Raw genomic sequence first — 22,689 nt, 5'->3', positions numbered from 1 at the left:
TCAAATCTTTCTCTAAAATAAATTGAAAATAAATTTCTAGTACTGAACTCATTCTCATCTCCCTGTTCAAAACACATTTCAATTTGTTGTGATTAGTACCCTTGCCCCGAAGGATCTTGGTGGTAATGGGAAAATATTAAAGGGTTTCAAAGAAAGCGTTGCAGAAGGAGATTTGGGATATAGGTTATCAGGGGGAGAAAATATAGTAAAGCATCTGGTTCCAGCTACATTTCCTAGATGAACTCATTAGTTTAATTTATTAAATACAAGGTTCCCCCCCCAAGTGGGTTGTTTTTTTGTTTGTTTGTTTGTTTTTTCCAGTAGGTTTTAACCAACAGTTTAGAACTGAGGACTAAACTCAACTCCCAGTAGTATTCAGACTACCAAGTGCCCTTTCTAATTGTATTCATTCTTTCTTTTCAGTTTCCACTGCCACTGCTTAGTTGAGGTTTCTATTACTATTGCATTGCAATAGCTTCATAACAATTCCACCTCCCTTCAGCTGTAAGCTCCAGTCTAACCACTAAAATTCTCTGCCATATTGGTAACACTGACCTCTTGGAAGGCATAGTCTTGGTGTTAACTGTTATCCATCTCCCCGTATCGCTTATTTAGGAGGACCTGCCATCAGTGGGCACATATATTTCCAGGGTCTTATCTCTTCATAGACCATGTAGTAGCAGCAATGATTCACAGCCAATTAAAAAATACCTCAGGAAAGTCCAATGTTCTCCAGGCAAGGGGCTGCTTGTCCTTCTGTCAACCAGCTGTCCTGATGCTAAAAATCATTGCCTTCTTCAGTGGGGACTTCCCCAGTTGGAACACATCACTGTTTATTGTTTTTGTTTTTGTGTTTTTGTGCCTTGACCAAATTTCCTAGGAATCATAGTATGTAGACAACTAGGTCTTTCATTTCTTGCTCATATTCTAATGCTGATTGGGTACAAATCTTATATATATTTCATTCTTATTCTTTTTTTTCCCATTTGATTTGCAAAAATGTTGTTTAGAATTTGTGTTCCTAGGGATACCAGCCTGTTGTTTGTTTTTGTAATGTCTTTTTCTCCTTTTGGAATCAGAGTAATGCTGACCTCACAGAATGAGTTGGGATGCTTCCCATATTCTGGAAGAGGTATGTAGAATTGATATTACTCTTGTTTCCTTAAATGTTTAATGAAATTTATCAGTGTGGCCATTAGGGCCTGGAAGTTCCTTTGTGGGAAGGTGATCTGTAAAGTCAACTATTACCACTTTGTGTCTTCTTTTCCTGATCACTCTGGCTGGAGTTATAAATTGTATTCATCTTGAAGAATCAGCGTTTGAGGGGTGACTGGGTGGCTCAGTCGTTAAGCATCTGCCTTTGGCTCAGGTCATGATCCCAGGGTCCTGGGATCCAGCCCTGCATCGGGCTCCCTGCTTGGTGGGAAGCCTGCTTCTCCCTCTCCCACTCCCCTTGCTTGTGTTCCCTCTCTCGCTGTCTCTCTCTGTCAAATAAATAAATCTTAAAAAAAAAAAAAGAATCAGCTTTTGATTTCTCTCTATTATTTTTGTTTTTTCTTTCATTGATTCCTGCTCTGATTTTTATTCTTTCTTCCTGCTTACTTTGGATTTAATTTTTTTAAAATAGACTTTAATTTTTAGAGCATTTTTTGGTTACAGAAAAATAATTGAGCAGAAGGTATGGAGATGTCCTTGTATGTTTTCCCTCTAGTTTCTTAAGGTGGAAATACAAAGATCATTAATTTAAGAACTTTCTACTTTTCCAATACAGGTATCAGAATAGCGCTCTAAGTTGTATCATGCAGATGGTGCAAATAATTAGATGAGAAAATTCTTCCCAACAATTATTTGCATAATACTGTTGCTTATTTCTAAGCCACTTGGTTGGATTATAGATGTTTACTGTCATGATTTTTATATCATTCCAAAGAATCAACAGAAATAGTAAAAATAGGATTTATGACAAAGCCTAGCTGGGACAGAATTTCCTTCCCGCTCATCTTCTCTCAGATGCATTAAAAAAGAACAACCATTCCTATATTTGCAAGTAGATTGCTTTGATGGGACGAGTGTGATCAGTAGATTTTCTTTTCAACTATTTTCATTGGTAGAGGGTCTAAAACCAAGAGAAAACTGAGCATAAGGTGAAAATTAAGGAAGCTGTACATCCCACCATCCTATTGAGGATTTCTCCATTTTTTTAGAAATGAGAATTGGTAGAGAAAATTGCCTTTCTTCTCTACTTCAAGAGTGAACATTTCTCCCAAAAGATATAGAAGTGGCGAGGCATGAGTCTGTGCTTGCAATGGTGTGCCTAAAAAGAAGGAAAGGGACAAAAGATAAAGAGAAAATAAAATAGTTCGTGACTCATGTTTCCTTTGAAGAACATTTAATGCATTCTATGAGGTAGTATATAGATGGAATCAAACGACTTAGGGAAAAATTGTGTGTGTGTGTGTGTGTGTGTGTGTGTGTGTGTGTGTGTGTTTGACTACCTAACACCTGGCGTTTAACAATCAGCAAATATTTTAGTGGCCACTAGCAGAGTTCTTTTTGCATTAGTATCAGCACACACATCTAACAACCTGCCTTGTGGTCTGTTGGCTAGCTCCCAGCCCTTTTCTATGGAGCCAGCAAGAGTTTTCTTGGAGCAAATCTCTCCTTCCTTATTTCAGAATGTTCACCTCCCTCTTTGAAGCGTAGGCCTCCAATTAGAAAAAAAAAAAAATGTAAGCCTTGCTCAACGTATCATTGTCAGTACAATAGAGTCTTTGATAAAGCTCTGTGTTCTGAATTTTGATAAAACAAATTGCGTAATACAGTGTAAGCAATGATTTTTAATAGGTTTGGGAAAAATAGTATAAACAATGATATGAACATTTAAATGTATGTTTTTGTTGTGGGGCTGATTACTCCTTTCTACAGTAAAATGTTCCAGAATGTTTTAAGAAATAATCACATTGGATTTTCAGTCAACAATTTTTCTTAGCAATTAACCTTTCACCTAGGCGCAACCACATGTCAAGTATTTTTATCAGTAATATTTATTTCAGTATTATTTGTGTTACCTTTTCAACCTGTCCTTAGCTGGGCAGCTTTTTAAACCTCCCTACAAGCAAGCTGTTTTCCTTCAGTAATTAAGCAGACATTTACTGTGTTACTTTCTGACTGACTCCCCTGAAAATAGCAAATGTCTGTTATCGGATCTTGGAAGAGATTCATTGCTTCTCCCTTAACATCAGCATTGTCCGCAAGCACAGCAAAGTCAGCCCTGTTTTTTCATTGTTCTGTTTCATGGCGATGTCTATTTTACAGAATACAAGTGACCATGGCAACCTGCAGTTGCAAAAGCAATGCCCAGGAGGTGGCAGCAATTTTCAGCATTTCAGTACATTTCCTCTCGTTAAACTACGCCTTGTATCTGCCCCTTTTACTGTTTAACTAGCTCAGTGATTTAGTGTTTTCTTAATGTACCTCTTACCCCCTGCCGCTTCCCATTTTTCCCTTCCCCTTTCCTTTCTTTGTTACTCTGGACGGAGAAACCCCCTTAGGGTCCCTGTGCGGGGCGCACACCTGTCTGGTCAGCCTAAGAGCAGCTCCCGCTCCAAGTGCTCATCTAAGAGCTTGCCAGAGCTTTCGGCTATTTGTAGTCTCTCTTTTACTTCGACCTGCCAGCCCCGTGACAAATGATTTGGGGTTTTACTATATTGAGTGGCCATGATTCTTTTCACAGGGAAAATTTAAGCAATGCCATGTTGACTACTGACGGCTGTTTTTCCTCAGAATGGCTAATAATTTCTAAATAAATTTTATTGAATATGTCTTTATCTTTTGTCACACAAACCACTGTTAATATTTTTTAACATTATACATGTATATCAAACGCTTAATATTTTTCTGTGTGTGTGTGTGTGTGTGTGTGTGTGTGTGTGTGTGTGTGTGTGCGTGTGTGTGTGGTTAGGTAAACAGATAGTGTGAAAATAGAAAATATATATACTGGTCTCTACTTTGAGCTCCTGGCATAGAGCTCCTAAAACCCTTCTAATTTCTGAAGTGATGAGAGCGCTAGGAGCACCTTCTGTGCTAATATTCGGTATTAGACCCTGGGTCTTGACAAAGAGCTCCTAAATCCTTGTACATTTCGAGGAGCACTAGGAGCCTCTTTTATTCCAATGAGGTGGCTCTGGGTGGGCTCCTGGATGGGGGCTGCTCAACAGAAAGACCAAACCATGATTAGAAGCTTGGCATTTTCAGCCTCACATCTTATCCTTTAGAGAAAGGGAAGGGGCTGGAAATGGAATTCATAAGTGAGCATGCCTATGTGAGGAAGCCCACATAAAATGCCAACCGTCTGGGATTTGGAGAGCTTGGAGGTTGGCGAACACATCCACATACTGGGAGTATGACACACCCCAGTTACACGGGGACAGAAACTCCTGAACTTGGGACCCTTCCAGAGCTCACCCTATGTATTTCTCCATCGAGCTGTTCATGGAAGGGTCCCATTAATGAACTGGTAAACTAGCTACTCTAGCAAATTAATCGAACCCAAGGAGATGGTCCTGGGAACCTCAGATTGGTAGCCAAGTCTGACAGAAGCTGTGGGTAACCTACTTCTTCCGATTGGCATCTGAAGTGAGGCGCATTGTCATGGGACTGAGCCCTTAACCTGTGGGATCCTATGCCATCTCCAACTTGATAGTGTTAGAACTGATTAAACTGTAGGACACCCAGCTGGTGTCGCAGAATTGCTTGTCATGAAAACTCAAACATCTGGGGTCAGAAGTGTCAATGTGGTAGTTGGATGACAGTGAAGGAGAAATGGGGGAGGGAGAATGGAGGTTTTCTGAGAAAGGGAGAGAGATTTTTTCCTAAGGATAGGCTAGTAATCACCGTTCTAACAAATAAAAGGCTTTGAGAGTTCATAAAACCTTGATGGTATCCCAAAAGAAGAGTCTCTCCTTTTTCTTTTTCTACCTACCAATAGCTCAAAAGTTCATGTGTTAAATATTTGAGTCTTTTAAGAGAGAGGTAAATACCAATTATTTAGGAGGACAATTCTCCTGATCTATTACAGTTATTCTGAAACTATGCTTTTCAAATATTTTGGGGGGTTGCAAAGCCATCTTTTTTTCTAAAGGCAAGTGTATTACACACACACAGACACACACACACACTCCTAATACAGCAAAGTGGAGCAGAAGTGCTCCTATTGAAGGGAAAGAGGTTCATAGACTTTCTGCTGGCCTCCACTTACCTCACTCATTCCCTAAAGTGACTTCTGAGATACCACCAGGGATCCCCAAATTCTACAGAATAGAGTTTGAAAACCACCATTTTAGAATACTCCTTAAGAGTCCTAGAGTAAGGACGCCTGGGTGGCTCAGTCAGTTAAGCGTCTGCCTTTGGCTCAGGTCATGATCCCAGGGTCCTGGGATGGAGTCTTGCACCGGGCTCCTTGCTCAGCAGGAAGTCTGCTTCTCCCTCTGCCTGCCAAGCTCTTACTCTCTCTCTCTCTCTCACAAATAAATAAAATCTTGAAAAAAAAAAAAAGAGTCCTAGAGTAAACTTAAATTGTGTAAATACCAGACAAAAATAGAGAAAAGTCTTATTAAATGACTCAAATGGCTTTAAGATCTAGTCACGTCAAGATAACCTCTTTATTTCCCAGCAGACAAGCATTGTGCTAGTCTTCACATCTTTGTAACTCCTGGGGCAGCTTCCTCTGTAAGGAGTGGGAGTCGCAACTGCCATTTCATGCGTGAGACCCAGAGTAGGAGTGAGCTGTTAGCATACAATAGAGCTTTCATTTCCTCTGGGTCCAAAGCTCTCCACCTTGGTTGTGGATCAGCATTACCTGGCAAGCTTTAAAAAATACACAAACACAGGCCACACTCATGTATAGTTTAATCAGGCTCTGAGAATTAGGCCTGGGTAGCCCTGTTTCTAGAATCCACCCTTGCTTGATTTTAATGAGATTCCAGAATACGGCACAAAGAACTCCTGATTTCCCTTTTTCTGTTTTCAAAAGAATATACAGTTGACCCTTGAACAATGCAGGAGTTAGAGGCACAGAGCCCTGTGCAGTGGAAAATGCATGTATAAATTTCAATTCCCCAAAAACGTAACTACTAATAGCCTACTATTGACCGGAACCCTTACTGATAACATAAAGAATCAATTAACACATGTTTTGTATAAGTATTATATACAGTATAATATAAGTAAGCTAGCGAGAAGAAACTGTTAAGAAAATCACAAACAAAAAGTATATTTACGGTGTTGTGGAAAAATAAGAATCAGACTGGCAAGAGACCAAGTGACACTCAGAGAAGTAGGAGAAGTCAGATTTATTTTACGCCGTTGGACCCAGATGAGCTCCTGCTCCAAATTCTGGGCCCTGGGCAACGGGGTTACAGGGCTTTCATAGGGCACTGCAGGCATTCAGGCTCCAAGGGCTATGCTGACTCCAACGGCTAGATGGATTTAAACTGGGAAAGTGCGGGAACAGTAGTGCAGGGAGCCTGTGGGGGGAAGCCTATTTACAGAAGCAGAAATGGCTGGTTATCTCTTGCTCGAAGTAGGGCTTCTGCTTATCTCTAGCTTATTGTTAGTAACTTTCCATCTTCTGGGGCCTCCTGGCCTGGGCCTGCTCTGGGCAGTTTCCCTCTTCAACAGTCCTATACTGTATTTATATTTTGAAGAATCTGTGTTTAAGTGGGCCTGCACAGTTCAACCTGTGTTGTTCAAGGGTAACTTCATATCTAGTTGAAGTTCTGACATTTCTAACCTTTCTGACTTCTGACCTCTCAACTCCCCAAAGTTGAGTTGTTTTCCTCTAGCCATTCACATGAGGAGATAGACCCACAGCCTGCTGGGCATTATGCCACACCTAAAATGAATTAACTCCTCTAAAGTAAAAACATGGATGTCAAAAATAAAAAATTATTTGCTAAAGCCATGAATGTTATACTTCTTCAGGCTGTAGGGATTGTTGTCTCAAAAATGCAGGTTTAGTGTTAAAATAGAGAAAAAATGATATTCTAGGTAAGTATGTTTTGTAATATACTTGATTTAAGGGACCAAATTGAATTATAAAATTCTATAATTGTTTGTTTACTGTGTAAACTTTTTAAATTTTCCTCTGTGCAAAATCTCAGCACCTTGTTTATCTTGTTCTGTCCTAATCCATCCTTCCTCCCTTCCGTCCTTCCCTCCTTCCTTCTAAACAATATGATTGTTTTTCCACCTCTACTTTCAGATTAAGACTTTCCTTATCTGGCTTATATTGCTCTTCTTTCTTTATTTTACATATAAATATAAATGAAATGCTCTTTCTAAAACACAACTTGTTTAAAACTTTTCATTAGGGTTCCATTGCCTTTGGGAAAAGTCCAAACTCATCACCATGAGACTCAAAGCTGGACATGGCCTGGTCTTGCTCATCCAGCTCCTTCCATCCCAGCCTCCCTGAACCACTTCCAGTTTCTCCAGCGCTGAGCCATTTCATTCTATGTGCCTTTGCTCGTGTCCCACCAACTCAAACTTCTTATGGTTTCCTGAACATTCCAGGATATTTAAAACCCTAAGCCTCCATACATGCTGTTTCTTCTCTGTGTTAAAAGCAGTTCCCCAAATCGTCACCGGGGCAATTCTTGGTCATCTTTCAAGAGCTCAAGCTACATCTCTTCTCTGTCCTTTCTGAGTCTGCTGTCCTCCACAGTCAGCTAGAACAGTAAATTACTTCCTGTCACTTTACTTCAATTATGTATTTGTGAAGTTATTGCTCTAATGTCTCTTTACCTTGGTATATTTCAAGCTCCCTGAAGGCAAAATTTCTCTTTTATTCATAATGATAGCTCCTGCACAAGGACCATGCCAAGCTCAAAGAACACTCATTCATTTATTGACTTACCAAAAATTTTTGGGTGTCTAATTGTGCCAGGCACTTTTCTCAGCCCTAATGATATAAAAGTGGACGATATAGACAAAAGCTCTGCCTTTATGAAGCTCACATACTAGGAGGAGATTAAAAATAAAAATCACATATATGTCAGACGGTGACAAATTATGCATAATAAATATTTGTTGAATATATGACCACCCTTTCCTGAGTACGTTATGACCTGTAGTTACTTCTAATCAGACCATATGTTCCCTAAGGGTAGATTTAATGTTATTAGTTCCTCTCTATCTAACACAGAGCTTGATATATATAAAAAGAACATACCTATTTTCCTGCAGAAGCAATAAAGAACTGTTCTGACAGTAACATTTTATAAAAAGAATCTCTTACCATCTTTGGAAATGCAATTGACAGGGACCTAAAAGCATAGCTATTCTTGTCGCGTCTTCATTTAGAGCAATGGTGTTCTTTCTTCTAAACAGCATTTGACAACGTACAATGAACTCCTATTCTTTTTATTTTACTTTATTTTGTTGGATTCAATATGGATGATGCCTTTCTAGGATGTCCTTACCATTCCCTCCCTCTAAGTTTTTCCTCTCCTGTTCCTTATCAAGTCCTTGGAGGTTAAAACCTGGCAACTGCATTTGTGCTGGGCGATCTTGCCCTTAAGACAGTTGTGATGACAGAGAACCATTGGATTCCTGTCCCGTGTTGGGACAAACAGATTCTCTGTCCCATGGGTTTAGACCTGGCTCTGAGAGGCAGCATATTGTTCTCCGTCTATGCTGGCACTCTAAGTAGCTGGGAGCTGTGGGACAAGAGGAGAGAACTGAGAAGTTTGAGGTCATTGAAGAGATGTATGTGGGAGAGAGCACAGAGAAATTAAAGGAAAGGAAGCAAACAGATCTGGAAAGTAAGAGAGGATGGTCAGGCAGGGGGAATGGTAGTAAAGGCTGGGTGTGGAGGTGCTGGGAAGCTTGCTGTAAAATGCTGCAGGCCGTGCTGAGCGCCTCTGTCATGGGCTACCATTTGGGTAAATACAAAGATAAAGAAAACGTTAATTGTTTTTGTTTTCTCTCATGGCTTCACTAATCACTTTTTTCTCCCCATCTAAAAAAAAGAGACATTTTATTTTATTCTTTTGTTCTGGATAGTCTCGGCAAATTGAATAGAGTTTTGAACTAGCTTTGTCAGTGTGAAGAGTTATTAAATTTTAACATGTTGAGGCAATTTCCTTGTCATTTTGGGAACAATATAGGCCAGGTCTATCTGTCAAGGTTAATTGCAGTTAAATAATGTGTTTATAATTTCCTGGAAGAGGTGCTTATAAACTTGGGTAACTGATCTAGAAATAGCATTGTAATTCCTAATTGTATTAATAATTATGTATTATTTACACGGTAACTTTTATGTGAGGCTATTAAAACACATTAACTCTACCAACTCATTTGTAATCTGAATATTTAAAGTTACTGGACAGGAAGAATTATAATAAGAATAACCCAACATAAGATGTAATAATGGAAGAGCTTCATATTTATCAAGTCCTGGGGCCATATACATGTAGTATTAGTTGGTCTTTATATCAACCTTCTTTGGCAGGAAATCTACTCCAAATTCATAGGTGGATATGATTTACTGACATCTTTTAAAATTCCCATTGACTAGAATTCCGGAATTACAAGGGAGCTTCGAAATTAATCTATAAAATCTCATCTAATTTTATAGATGAGAAAATTAAAGCCCAGATAATTTAAATGATATGTCTGGGTCACATATTTACTCTTTACCTCTTCCACAAAGCATTTGTAACTAACATAAAACAGAGAGCAGAAATCAATCTTCTGAATCTTAGAGTTCTTCGTATATTAGGACTTATGTCCCTACCCTATCTACCCTTATAGTTCAGGAGACCATCTGCAATAGGCAAAAACATTATCCTTCATACCCACCCAGAGGTTTATTTCAAGCCCAGTCCCTACCTTTCTGACCTTAATTCTATTCTTTTCCCACATTTTCTGTTATTCTCACTCTTACTTCTTCTTACTCTAAACACTACACATATGCCTCAGTCTCTCTAATCCGGGGTTGGAGGAATTACAAACTCTCACCCTTTGTCTAAAGCCATCATCTAGCTACTGTTGGATCTCTCACCTTTCTTTCTCAATTAACTTTCTGGAAATATTGGTCAGAATCCCCCATCTGCTCCAACCTACTACAATCCAGCTTCTCACTACTCCACTGATGCTGTCCTTTTTAAGGACAACAAGCAACCTTCAATATCCAAGTCAAATGATCTTTTCAGTCCTTACTTGAATGGAAAGATAGTCTTTCATTTCCAGGGCGGAGCATAGTGCTTGGCATATATAATGTACTCAATAAATCTGTCACAATCAAATAATGAATGCAAAATATTACAATTTCAACATTACAAGAGATGAATACAATGAACACATATGCATTTCAAAGTGTTCATTAGTTCACTCTAACAAAGGAGTGAATTCTTAAGAAGGTTTATGAAAGAAACAAGAGGGACCTGTGGTGATTTATTTGGTATACTCTTTGGCTCTCCCACACATCTCCTCATAAGCTATGAGGTTATTGTCTTTTTTTTCCCCTCTTTCTTTCTTTTTTTAGATGCTGCAGAACTGAACATAGTTGTGGGTGGCATCTGAAGTATTTTTTAGTATACTTAGGAAGGCATGGAAAGGAGGCCTGGCCATCCTCACTGTGCAGAAGGAGCCTGTTCCCAGGTGTGAATGAAATTCTTAATCCTAGTGAAAATAGTGAACTTCTTTGCTCAAAGTTTGATTCTTTGGAATTAGAAAAAGTTGTCCTAAGTCAGGTCACAAGGCTGCTATTTTGTGCTGCAACAGTGAGCCTTATTTACCCAGGAGGAGGAAGAAAAGCCACTGTCCTCACTCAAATGTGAAGGTATGGGCAAAACAGATGAACAGAGACATATAGGAAAGAGTTTAAAAATTTTTGGACCTAAATAACAGCAACAGAGGGGAATAAATATGTATCCCTCAAACTTAGAAACATAGTCCTGAGAGTTTCCATTGAATTTATGAACTGTCTTGAGAGCTTCATGCTTTATCTTAAGAATTTATAGGGTTTGGGCATTCTGACTCATGATCTATGCAACTTAGTTTTAGTATAAAACATGCTTTAGAAAAATGTGCTATTCCTGTGGATCTGTAAGCCCTCTGGTAAATGTACCAACCATGAGAATAATTTACCCTGGATTAATTGCATTAAGGTAACATCACTATGATAGAATACTCTTTCATTTTAACTTCATCCCACTGAATGATCTCCTGGAGGCCTGAAAGTGTTCTACAGCCAAAACACTGATGTCTTGCAGCGAACTTTATAGATTTATTGAACCACAGGAGGTGATACCTACTTTGTTTACCATAATATATAAAATGAGATTCTCTAAAATTTCATATCCTATTAAACTTTAAAGCCATTCTATATAACCGTATTACATTTTACTCCAGTCTTTTCTGTTCCGTGGTAAGACTAAACATTTTCTTCCAAAGTATATAGAGATTGTTTGTCTAGATAAAAGTGGAATTGGCTCGTTTTTAAATCCAAAACAAAGAGGAAATAGGATATAGTTATTTAGTAATTAATGCCATATCTTTTTCCTTCAAACGCATTTATTTCCTTCTGTGAAGATTTTCCTGACTCACAGGAAGTATAAGGCAAAGGAGGCCATCTTGTGGAGAACCGTACTCCCTTTAAACTTCATGGTTGACCTAACTCCTCTGCAGTACATCAACATATAGATTTTTTTCATGAATGTTCAAAGCAGTGTTATTCACAATAGCCAAAACACTAAAACAATCCCAATGTCAATCAATTGGTGAAAGGATAAATAAAAAGAATACATCCATATGATAGAGAACTTTTCAGCAGAGAAAAGGAACAAAATCCTGATACATGCTACAACATGAAGTAACCTCAAAAACATTGTGCTAAGTGACAGAAACCAGACACCAAAGACTATATATATTTTATAATTCCATTTGTACGGGCTATCCAGAAGAAGGAAATTTATAAACATGAAGAGTAGATTACTGGTGGCCATGGACTGGGGCTGAGAAAGGGAAGTAACTCCAAATGGGCACAAGGGATATTGGTGATGGTGGTACTACTGAGAAATTTTACTAAAAATTGTTGAATTGAGCCCTTCACATGAGTGGATTTTGTGGTTGGTAAATTATACCACAATAAAGTTATTTTTAAAACTCTGTTTTAAGAACCAACTCAAATAATACCTTCACTAGGAAGACTAGGAAGTCTAATCTCTCCTCCCAATCACCTTTTGTGCCCCACCTGTACCCTTTATCTGTCAGCCACAGAATTGTCAGAATTGCATGTGTTATTATGTATATGTTATGATCCTAGATTACAAGAGCACAGACTACTTTTTCATAAGACCGGTGCCTAGCATACGGTCAGAAACACAATAGGTATTTTTTGTAGTGTTTGCTGCACTTTAGCTAAAATAAACTAATCCCAATGTCTAATTATAGGCTGCAATGAATTTAGCATAATTTAAAGATAATTTTTCCCTTTTAACAAAACATTTATGATATTAATATTCAACTTTTGGAAGGGAACCAGGGCATAAGGGAATCTGAACTATTATTCTAGCATGCTTTTCTTCTTTATTATAGATTTTCCTTGGTGGTAACCAATATATGTGTCAAATACATTTCCCAGAGTTGATGATCATGAAGCTTGTCTTTCATTTCTAAAAACGTGAATTATGTACTTTTTTACCCAATGTGTGTGTGTGTGATTATCCCTTCTTCCCCTTTTTTTTTCTTCCCTCAGCATTCCCTCAACCCTTTACCTCCGGATGAGGAGAGAATATTTAATATGACTGTGTAAAAAAAAAAAAAAGTATCTTTCTTATACAATAACTCATTGAAGATACCCTGTTCATTACATTGAAATCAATATTGGCAGGAGAATACTGGTCTTATAGATGCTCCACTTTGATGGATAGAGGAGACCTAGGGCTTTTTCCTTCAATATGCAATCACTAGATCTCTACACTGGCCTTCAGGGTAGAGAACGTAGTCACCACTCAGAAACGCAAGGATCTGGCTGCTCCTCCTGATGTGGCCAATACCCTGAGGACAAGTCAGGAGGTAGAAAAAACCCTGAGGGCACAGTGAGGGGAGAGAAATGAGAAGGGGATTCAGAGAAAAGGAGCAGGAAATCCTAAAGAACCACCAAAGTGAACCATACAAGGATTATGTTGTGTACACATACAATTTTGAGTAGAAAATACCCAATCTGAGACCAAAGGGGGTAGGATGATCCTCTCTTATCTCTTACCTCTTAAAAGGTAAAACAGAAGTTACTGGACTAATATCAACCCATTGAATGCTTCACTACCCCAGGATTCTGTCTCCTGGCAGAGACAAAGCACGAATGAAAATTCCTGGTCTAGGGCAGCAGTATATGCGGTGAGAGTGGTGATGCCAGCAACGTCTCCTAACCAGACCTTCTCGGAGCATGATTTTGACTGTAGTTCCTGCTACCAGTTCACCCCCGCCTTCTGCTCATTTTCTGAGCCGGATGCTCTAGCGTGCTTGCAGTTTTCACAGCTACCCAGCAGATTTCCAGGAAAGCCTCTTTGTGCTCAAAATAGCTAGAGTTGGTTTCTGTTGCTTACAACCAGGAATCTCAACCGATTTAGACAGGGAACATGACAGAAAATGCAGGATATTCCTCCGTCTTCTGAATTTCATAAATGTTCATTATCAGGCATTATTAGAATTGTTTTCTTTCTGATAACAAGCCTGCCTGTTACTACGCACATTGTGGACATCATTAAGGAGAGACACTGCTGCAGAACCAGTATCAGCATGCTTCCGTTTTAAAAGAAATATCCTAAAATGGCAGCATCAAAAATTAACATAATACTGGGACGCCTGGCTGGCTCAGTCGGTGGAACATGCTCTCGATCTCAGGGTTGTGAGTTCGAGCTCTGTGTTGCTATAAAGGTTGCTTAGAAATAAAATCTTTTTAAAAAATTAACATAATTCTTATATCAATGTTCCTGAAGTAGCAGAATTTACATCATGTAGGAAGCCATGAAATCCACTAAGTCTAATATAAAATAGAATAAAAAACAACTTTGCAAAATTTAGCTTTTACAAAAATAAGTGAAAACATGAAAAAATCACATATATCCCTTTTATTGATTGAAATTAGAAATCCTTATTTATGCCAACTTTAAAAATTATTTTTTATTTTATTTTTTCATATTGAGTAGAAGTTGCTGTTAACTAAGGTGTTAATTAAATTTATGAATCCTACTTTTCAATTGATATTTGTTGAGAATCTGTTGCTAATTTCTGGTGTCTAAAACAACATACTTGCTTCAAAGAAAGGAAGTTGAGATACAAATTTTTGCTTTGTCCTGGCTCTTTTTTTCTGAGTCATATAGATATATAGTTTGGAAGTCGTCCTATGACTAGAAATATTTTCGATTCAACTCTTGTTGTCCTCATTGTGATTTTGTCAAATATAGAAAAACATTTAAAGATCAATTTATAGGTTATAAAAAGAAATATCTGACATCATTCTGAGTTAAACAAACTCAGCATCACAAGAGTATTAGGAAAAAAAAATGTAAGAAATAATTGTGTTCATCCAACCTCACTCTTTCAATATAGAAACCCATTTTCCCTTAGGTGATAGTCAGGTTTTACTGAATAAAATAAGTTTTTATATTTTTCCAGAAACTTTGGCTTCTGCATCATTGTAGCTGTTTATTTTATTTCCAGTAATAAGGGCTGTATGAAGACAACTTCTACTTCTTTTAGATTAATGGTTTTCAAACTAGATGTCACAACACACTGGTAATTCATAGCCAATAATGAAGCATTACAGTAACAGTTAAAGTACTAAAATTTGCAAATGAGTCCTTTAAAATTTAATCATAATTTCAATGCTATCACTATAAATCTTTACTGTCATTCACTTGCTATCTGAGATTACATATATTAGTAATATATAATATATATGTCATACAGAATAACTATATATATTCTCCATCTCTCTTCATATGGTTGTAGTATGGTCAAGAACCAGATCATAAACAACCCCTGATATACCCAAAAGGCAAGAAGCACCTGACTTCCCACATTTTGAGTTGTGTTAGGCAATGATAACCACTACTCTGGTTGGTGGTTCTCAGGCAAGGGTGAGTCTGCCTCCCCAGGGGTATTTGCCAATATCTAGAGAAATTTTTGGTTATTACAACTGGGGATATCACTGGCATCTAGTGAGTAAAGGCCAAGGATGCTGCTAATATCCTACAACTCATGGGAAAGCCTCCACGATGAGGAATTATCTGGCCCAAAATATCATTGGTGCTGAGGTTGGGAAACCCTGCTCTAATCCACCTCTTTGATATCCTGTCCTACTTATTTTACCCTGTGTTTTTGTGTGGTACAGTCATGCCAGGAAAATGTGAGCATCACCCTGATATATGAGGACTGCCCTCACTGCTAGTAGTTTAGTCAGTGATTGAAGATGCAGTAGGAGGGGTGCAACAGGGACAGTATTTTCAGGCAATAGTATTTTTTAAAGAAAATACTGTTTGTTAAGAAAAAATAAATACTCCAAACTGGCCTCCATCATATTTATTTTTTAATAATAATTTTTATTATGTTATGTTAGTCAGCATACAGTACATCCCTAGCTTTTGATGTAAAGTTCCATGATTCATTACTTGCATATAACACCCAGTGCACCATGCAATACGTGCCATCCTTAATACCCATCACCAGCCTATCCCAATCCCCCACTCCCCTCCCTTCTGAAGCCCTCAGTTTGTTTCCCAGAGTCCATAGTCTCTCATGGTTCATTCCCCCTTCTGTTTACCCCCCCCTTCCTTCTTCCCTTTCTTCTCCTACTGATCTTCCTATTTCTTATGTTCCATAGATAAGAGAAACCATATGATAATTGTCTTTCTCTGCTTGACTTATTTCGCTTAGCATTATCTCCTCCAGTCCCGTCCATGTTGCTGCAAATGTGAAATCATTCTTTTTGATGGCTGAGTAATATTCCATTGTATAACTAAAGCGCGACGTGTGTATGTCTGCCCAGAAAGATTGTTAGCAATGGTTTCTTTTGGAGAGTGGAAATGAATTAGGACAGAGATATGGAAGACATTTCTGTATATGTGAATATTTCACAAGGGAAACATTACATTTTTGTTAACATAAACATGTTATAAAACATCTTTTTAGAAAAAGTTGATGTTTTCTAAATGGAACCTAGAAATGAACTCTTGTAGTGTTTAGTCATATCCTTTTTATTAAAATGAAATACTACATTATTTCAAAGTCAAACCATGGGGGAATAATACTACCCATGCCACAAACAAATGTGTATTAAGTGCTTATCATTTGTTCATGTATATAAGGAGACAGTACTGAAGGATATAATTTTGTCATCAAGTTACTCATTGTCTAGTTCAGGAGACAGACAAGCAAAGCAGCAATAAAAGTATCTTATGGAAATTATTATGTGGACACAGTGGAGGGATACCTAACTCAACCTGGAAGTATCAAGGAAGACTTCTTGGAAGAAATGGCTTAGTCTGAGTTTCCAGGAATGAATAACAGCAAATCAGGAGGTTGGTAAGGGAGTATAGTCAGAAAAGAAAGAACCTGAAGGCAAAGGATATTGTGTTTAAGAACCAAAAGGCTTTGTGGGTACAAGGTACTAAGGAGTAGAGACCTTCTGCTCCTGGCCCTTCCTCTTTCCACCTTCCTCTTCCCTCTCCTTATCTTCCCCCTTAAAGTTATGAGAGGGGTGCCTGGGTGGCTCTGTCGCTAAAGCTTAGACTCTTGATTTTGGCTCAGGCCATGATCTCAGGGTCGTGAGATCGAGCCCCATGTTGGGCTCTGTGCTGAGTGTGGAGCCTGCTTAAGATTCTCTCTCTCCCAGGATTATACTAAGTGAAGTAAGTCAAGCAGAGAAAGACATTTATCATACAGTTTCACTCAGATGTGGAACATAAGCAATAGCATGGAGGACCATAGGGGAGGGAGGGAAATCTGAAGGGGGAGAAATCAGAGAGGGAGACGAACCATGAGACATTGTAGATGCAGGGAAACAGACTGGGGGTTTCAGAGGGGAGGGGGTGGTGGGAGGCAGTAACAGGGTGATGGGTATTAAGGAGGGCACCTGTTGTGATGAGCACTGAGTGTTATACATAACTAATGAACCATTGAACACTACATCAAAAACTAATGATATACTATACAGTGACGAACTGAACATAATAAAAAATTTAAAAAATAAAAAAAGCTTTGTAGTTTTACACTTCAAAAAAAAAAAGATTCTCCCTCTGCCCTTCCCCCGCCCCCACTCACATATGTGCACTCTCTCTCTCTCTCTCCCAAATCAATTAATTAATTAATTAAGTTAGGAGAGAGTTGAGTATTTTATATATTTAATACGCCAATAAATAGATGAAGGTAAAAATACAAAAGAGAGGGAAGGAATACATTATGAGGAGACATCTACCTTTTGGAGAGGCAGAAAATCTCAAAGCAGGGCAGGCAGGGGGAGCACAATTAGCCTGGGATAGGGAAATGGCAGCCATTCCACTGAGATCAGAAAGCAGAGAAGGAAGGACATGGATGAAAATACATTTAATGGGTTGGTTTGGGATCAGGAAACAGATCCTACCTGATGTTATTCTGTTTCCTGAGATTGTAGAATTTACTGAGTAAATGAAGTGCTATTGGTGATTTATGTAGCTTTATTTAAAGGTATGTTAAATAAAGGTCCTGTCTTCATAGAATCTAACAGAAGAGAGAAAATGCATATTGAGATAACTATTATAAAAAAGAGTGAGTTGTAGGTTTAATAAAAGAATTAAAGCTGAAATGTTAGGGGATTCAGAAATGGGGATATTGTCTCAGGCAAGGATATTATTGCATATTGGTATATTATTGCCAGATAATAAAAGTAATTGCACAATAGTAATAAGCTGGAGTCTGAATTAAAAATCAAATGAACAGATAAACGGGTCAATCCAAATTAATCATCATAGTGAAAATTAAAAATAGGCTGCCATCATTATCTCCAACACAACGGGTGTCAATTGCTTCTCAATTATTTATGAAAATGGTTTAAATTGTGTATTATAATCTGTCCTCTCTCTCTCTCTGTCTCTGTCTCTTTCATCATCTCTCACTCCCTCCTTCTGTCCTCTCTCTCATCTTTGGAAATTTCTTAAAGTCTACTGGGACTTCCTGGGCTCATCTTACTCTGATGAGACGCTCCAGAGGTCTCACTAGATGAAGCCTAACAAGAAAGTTTAAGAGAAGTGGGGGTGGGGGGAGAAAGAGGAGGAACACTAACAAAAAGCAACAAGGAGAAGAGAAAGAAGAGTGTGTTTAGATTGAGTTAAGAAGGATGAAGAGACAGAATAAACCCATCCCTGACACCCCAGGAGATTAGAGAGACGGATACATTAGACTTGTGAAACATGAGAACCAGGAACTAATCCTTTTACTAATTAAAAAGAGAAGACATTACAATACTCAGGTTGTGTTTTCTTCTCTAGATGATAATGGAGAAATTGGAAGAGGCTTGGAGAAGAATAAGTCACCAAATGTTTATTAAGCCCTGAAATATTCCAAGTAGTATGATACACATACATATCAGCTGTAAGTCATTGAGGGGATAAAAGTAAAGAGTATCCCTTTCAGCAGCCGTGGTCTTCTGCAAGCGCCCTGAGCAGAAGGTAGGGAACTTGCTCTTGGGGATGGTCAAACAGCCTTTCTGCTCCCCTCAGCCACTCTCAATTTAGGCAGACTTCTTGACTATACCTCTGACCTTTCTTTTCATCCAGTATTTACTTTAGAAGACTTGTGAATTCTTTCTCTGTCCCTTTGAGATGTAAATCTTTTAAAAGCCTCTTGCCAATTTGGCAAGACAGGAATGTCTTTCTCAAAAAGGCATCCCTTTGAAATGTAATTATCAAGGAAGATAGCACCCCTGTCTCCCAGTCTTTGGGAGGGTAGGCATTTCTCTTCAGTTGACACCTAGCTCCAAGTTGTAAAACTACCTCTTGTCAGGAAGACAAAAATTTGGCCCCTATAGTGAGGAAGACAGGAATTAATCAAATTCATAGCAATTAATGTATAATTACAATAAGAAAAGTCCTATAATGGAGTGGATCACAGATATCTGAAGGCACATATCGAAGGAAACTAATCTAGATGTTTGGGGGTAGAGCACTGTGGTAAATTCTAATTAGAAATTTGAGCTGAATCCCAAAGACCACAAGTTAACTAGGTAAAGGGTGGGGTGGAAGGGGAGGCATGAATAAATGTTCCTGGAAGAGGAAAGAGCAAGGGCAAAAATCCTGCAGTCAAGACACATGGTGACTTAGAGGAACTCAAAGAAACTCAAACTCAGACTGTGTGGGTGGAGCACAGAGAGGAGGGGGACATCTGGTGCTGCATGAAGTTTAAGAAAAGAGACACAGGCCATGTACTAAAGACAGAAGGTAGACACCAAGTCAACCCATAGGTAGGTACTGACTCTACCTCCAGGTTTTAAGCCTAAGCAGGGGGAGGAGACATATTCAGACTTTCATAAATTGGTGCCAGATTTAAAAAAAACTTTTTTTTGGAGCCATATATAATTCCAGGAATCAGGAGATGCTTACAATAATCCAGGTGATAGATGATGATGGCTTAGACTAGAGAGAAGCACAGTTGATAGATTCAGGAGGATGGTAAGAGGTTACAGGAGATGGGGCCTTGTAGGCGACCAGTTGTTTCAAGTTGAGCACAAAAGGCTGAGTGGGTTGTCCAATGAGTACTCTGGGGAAGATGCTAATTATAAACAAGACTTTATGTTGAATTTTGCCCAGGGTTCTATTTGACTGCTCCCATTTTTTATTAATGTAGATTCAAGTCTCAATACTCTTAATGGAGAAAAATCCTTGAAAAAAGTTCACAAAATCAGTAGAAAATCACTAAGTCCCTAACAGGATAGAGAGTATGAGCAAGGAATTCTTAAAAGAGCAGATACAAATAGTGAATGAACATTGGAATATATGTTCTACTTAATTAGTAACGAAATAAATGCAAATTAATGTAGCAAAGAAATAACATATTTGACTTGTAATTAAAACAAAATGAAGACCTTGCTAGTGAAGGTGAATTGAGACAGCCCTTGGGATCTGCTGGTGGGTAGAGAAAACTAATAAAACATTGTTGGGGGAAAACTGGCAAAAAAGTATCAAGTGATTTAAAATACTCATGGTCTTGGGCCTAATAATTCCAGTTTTTGGAAAATACTCAGTGGAAATGACTAGAAGTTTAGACATAGCCTTATGTGCAAAGATGTTTATTAAAGAGTTATATTTAATAGCAAAAAAAGGAAAGAATGGAAATAGTTCTAATTCCCAAATTTAAAGACATAGATACATCATGATCTATTTATATGTTGGTATATTATGTGATTATATTAAACAATGATTATGAAGATTTCTTAATGACACAAAATATTTCTGATACATAAGCTGGGTTAATTAAGCCAAAGTACAAAATTACAAGTGCCATACAATGCATAGATAAAAGACGAGAAGACTATATGGGAAGCTTTAACACTGGTTAATTCGGGGGCTTTACAAGTAACTTATTTTCCATTTACTTTTCTCTATTTTCCATTTACTTATCTCTGTTTTCCAAAGATGTAATAAAGAACATATCTTATGTTTTAATTTAAGCAAACACATTAAGGGTGCCTGGCTGGGTCAGGCAGTTAAGCATCTGCTTTTGGCTCAGGTCATGACCCCAGGGTCCTGGGATCGAGCCCGGTTTGGACTTCTTGCTGAGCAGGAAGCCTGCTTCTCCCTCTCCCCCTGCTCGTGCTCTCTCATTCTCTCCCTCTCTCAAATAAATAAATAAAATCTTTAAAAAATAAATAAACAAATACATTAAATAAGTCTGATATGATGTGTAGTTTGCATCAGCTCTCTGGAAATTTAGTTCGGGAGCACTAGTATTTCATTTTGCCAATCATTAAAATAAGGACAATCAACCTATGTCCATTTAGAACATTTCCAAAATGAGGCTACTAACTGTTCTTGCAGAGAATAAAAACTATAGTCAGACATGAGGGGGAGGTTACTGAGTCTCATCATAAAACACAATTCATAATTAGCACCTTGGTTGTCTCCCCTCTGGTTTTTATCTCATGCATGCCATTCTTTGAGCTATAATTGGATCCTACCAGATTTTTCTAATCCTCACAATATCTAGTAGTATAAAGTGGAAATGAGAGCAACAGATGACTCTCCATCCCTGTACCTTGGAAAAAGAATGGAAACATTCTCTTTTGTTTAGGTATCACCTGACTTCACACAAAGTCTGGGGCCAAATGTATACTTGAATTCCATTCAGGCTCAATTATCTTATGATTGTACAGAATACTGCTCAAAATTAATTTGAATATATTATGATCTCTGCATGACTGTTATTTTTCTGTTTGTCATAATAGCACAGGTCTCAATTTTCCGTGCATTAGCATCAGCCTGGTGGAAGGCTTGTCATATTAGAGTGCTGGACCCCCCACCCCCATAGCTCCTGATTCAGTAGGCCAGGAGTCCAGCCATGACTTTCCATTTTTAGCAAGCTCCCAGGTCATCCTGATACTACTGCTTTGAAGACCACATTTGATTGCCACATTGATTATTTTGACTTCCTATTGTAAACTTACTTAAAGCAGTAAATGATCTGTTTTCATTAGCAATATTTACTCTAGTTATTTATTTCATTATACAAGAGGATGAGAGTGCTTCTCATTCCTTCCAGTAGACATTTTTGATATTGAGAGCACAAGCACCCATCCAAACAGAAAGAGGACTATAGGTCAAGTACATGAAATACAACATTACTGCCTCTCATGCCCGTTACCATGGCTGCAAAATGTGCAAAGAATAGTGGTACATTTCACATGAGCTTTGGGATTATGTGCTCCTTCCTCAATGACACATATTAATGAATGAACATGGAGTTTTGAAATAAATCTCTTAGAGGACAATATCAGGGGATTATCTATAAAATGTATAAAACCTACCGTCAAAGAAAAGATTACACTGAGTATTATATTCTGACAATTTTCTGCCACATTCCAGGCCTTTCTAGCACAATCAGAGTTCTTTACTCTCAGCCTGGTTTTAGATGAGTTTCTTAAAATAGTACAAGGTCTTGACCTATGAGCCATCAGGATTAGAGATGAAAACATAATTTTGGATTAAATTAACATTTAATTAAGCTACATTATCTTTTATTTAATTTACACAGATATGAATTTGATTGTACTTGGTTAGTATTGCATATTAAATTCCCACTGTATCCATTTAAATCAAGTTAGGTAATATATGTGAAGGAGCTCTGAGAAAGAGTTCAATAGAAATGTAGAAGTGTAATGATCCTTATGATCTTCTCCACTATGTGAATGAGAAAACTGAATAGAGAGAGTTTAACACTATAATTTCTCAGGGTTGGGGCGCCTGAGTGGCTCAGTCAGTTAAGCTTTTCAGCTCGGGTCCTGATCTCAGGGTCCTGGGATCTAGCTGGCATCAGCCTCCGTGCTCAGCATGGCGTCTGCTTGGATTCTCTCCCCTCCCCGCCTCTGCTCCTCCCCTCACTCACACAGGGCTCTCCGTCTTTCTCTCTCTCTCAAAATGATAAAATCTTTAAAAA

The sequence above is a fragment of the Ursus americanus genome, chromosome 9, assembly GCF_024610735.1.
Source record: "Ursus americanus isolate L20-20 chromosome 9, mUrsAme1.1.p, whole genome shotgun sequence".
Classification (NCBI taxonomy): domain Eukaryota; kingdom Metazoa; phylum Chordata; class Mammalia; order Carnivora; family Ursidae; genus Ursus; species Ursus americanus.
Note: the sequence above shows the minus strand (reverse complement) of the source record.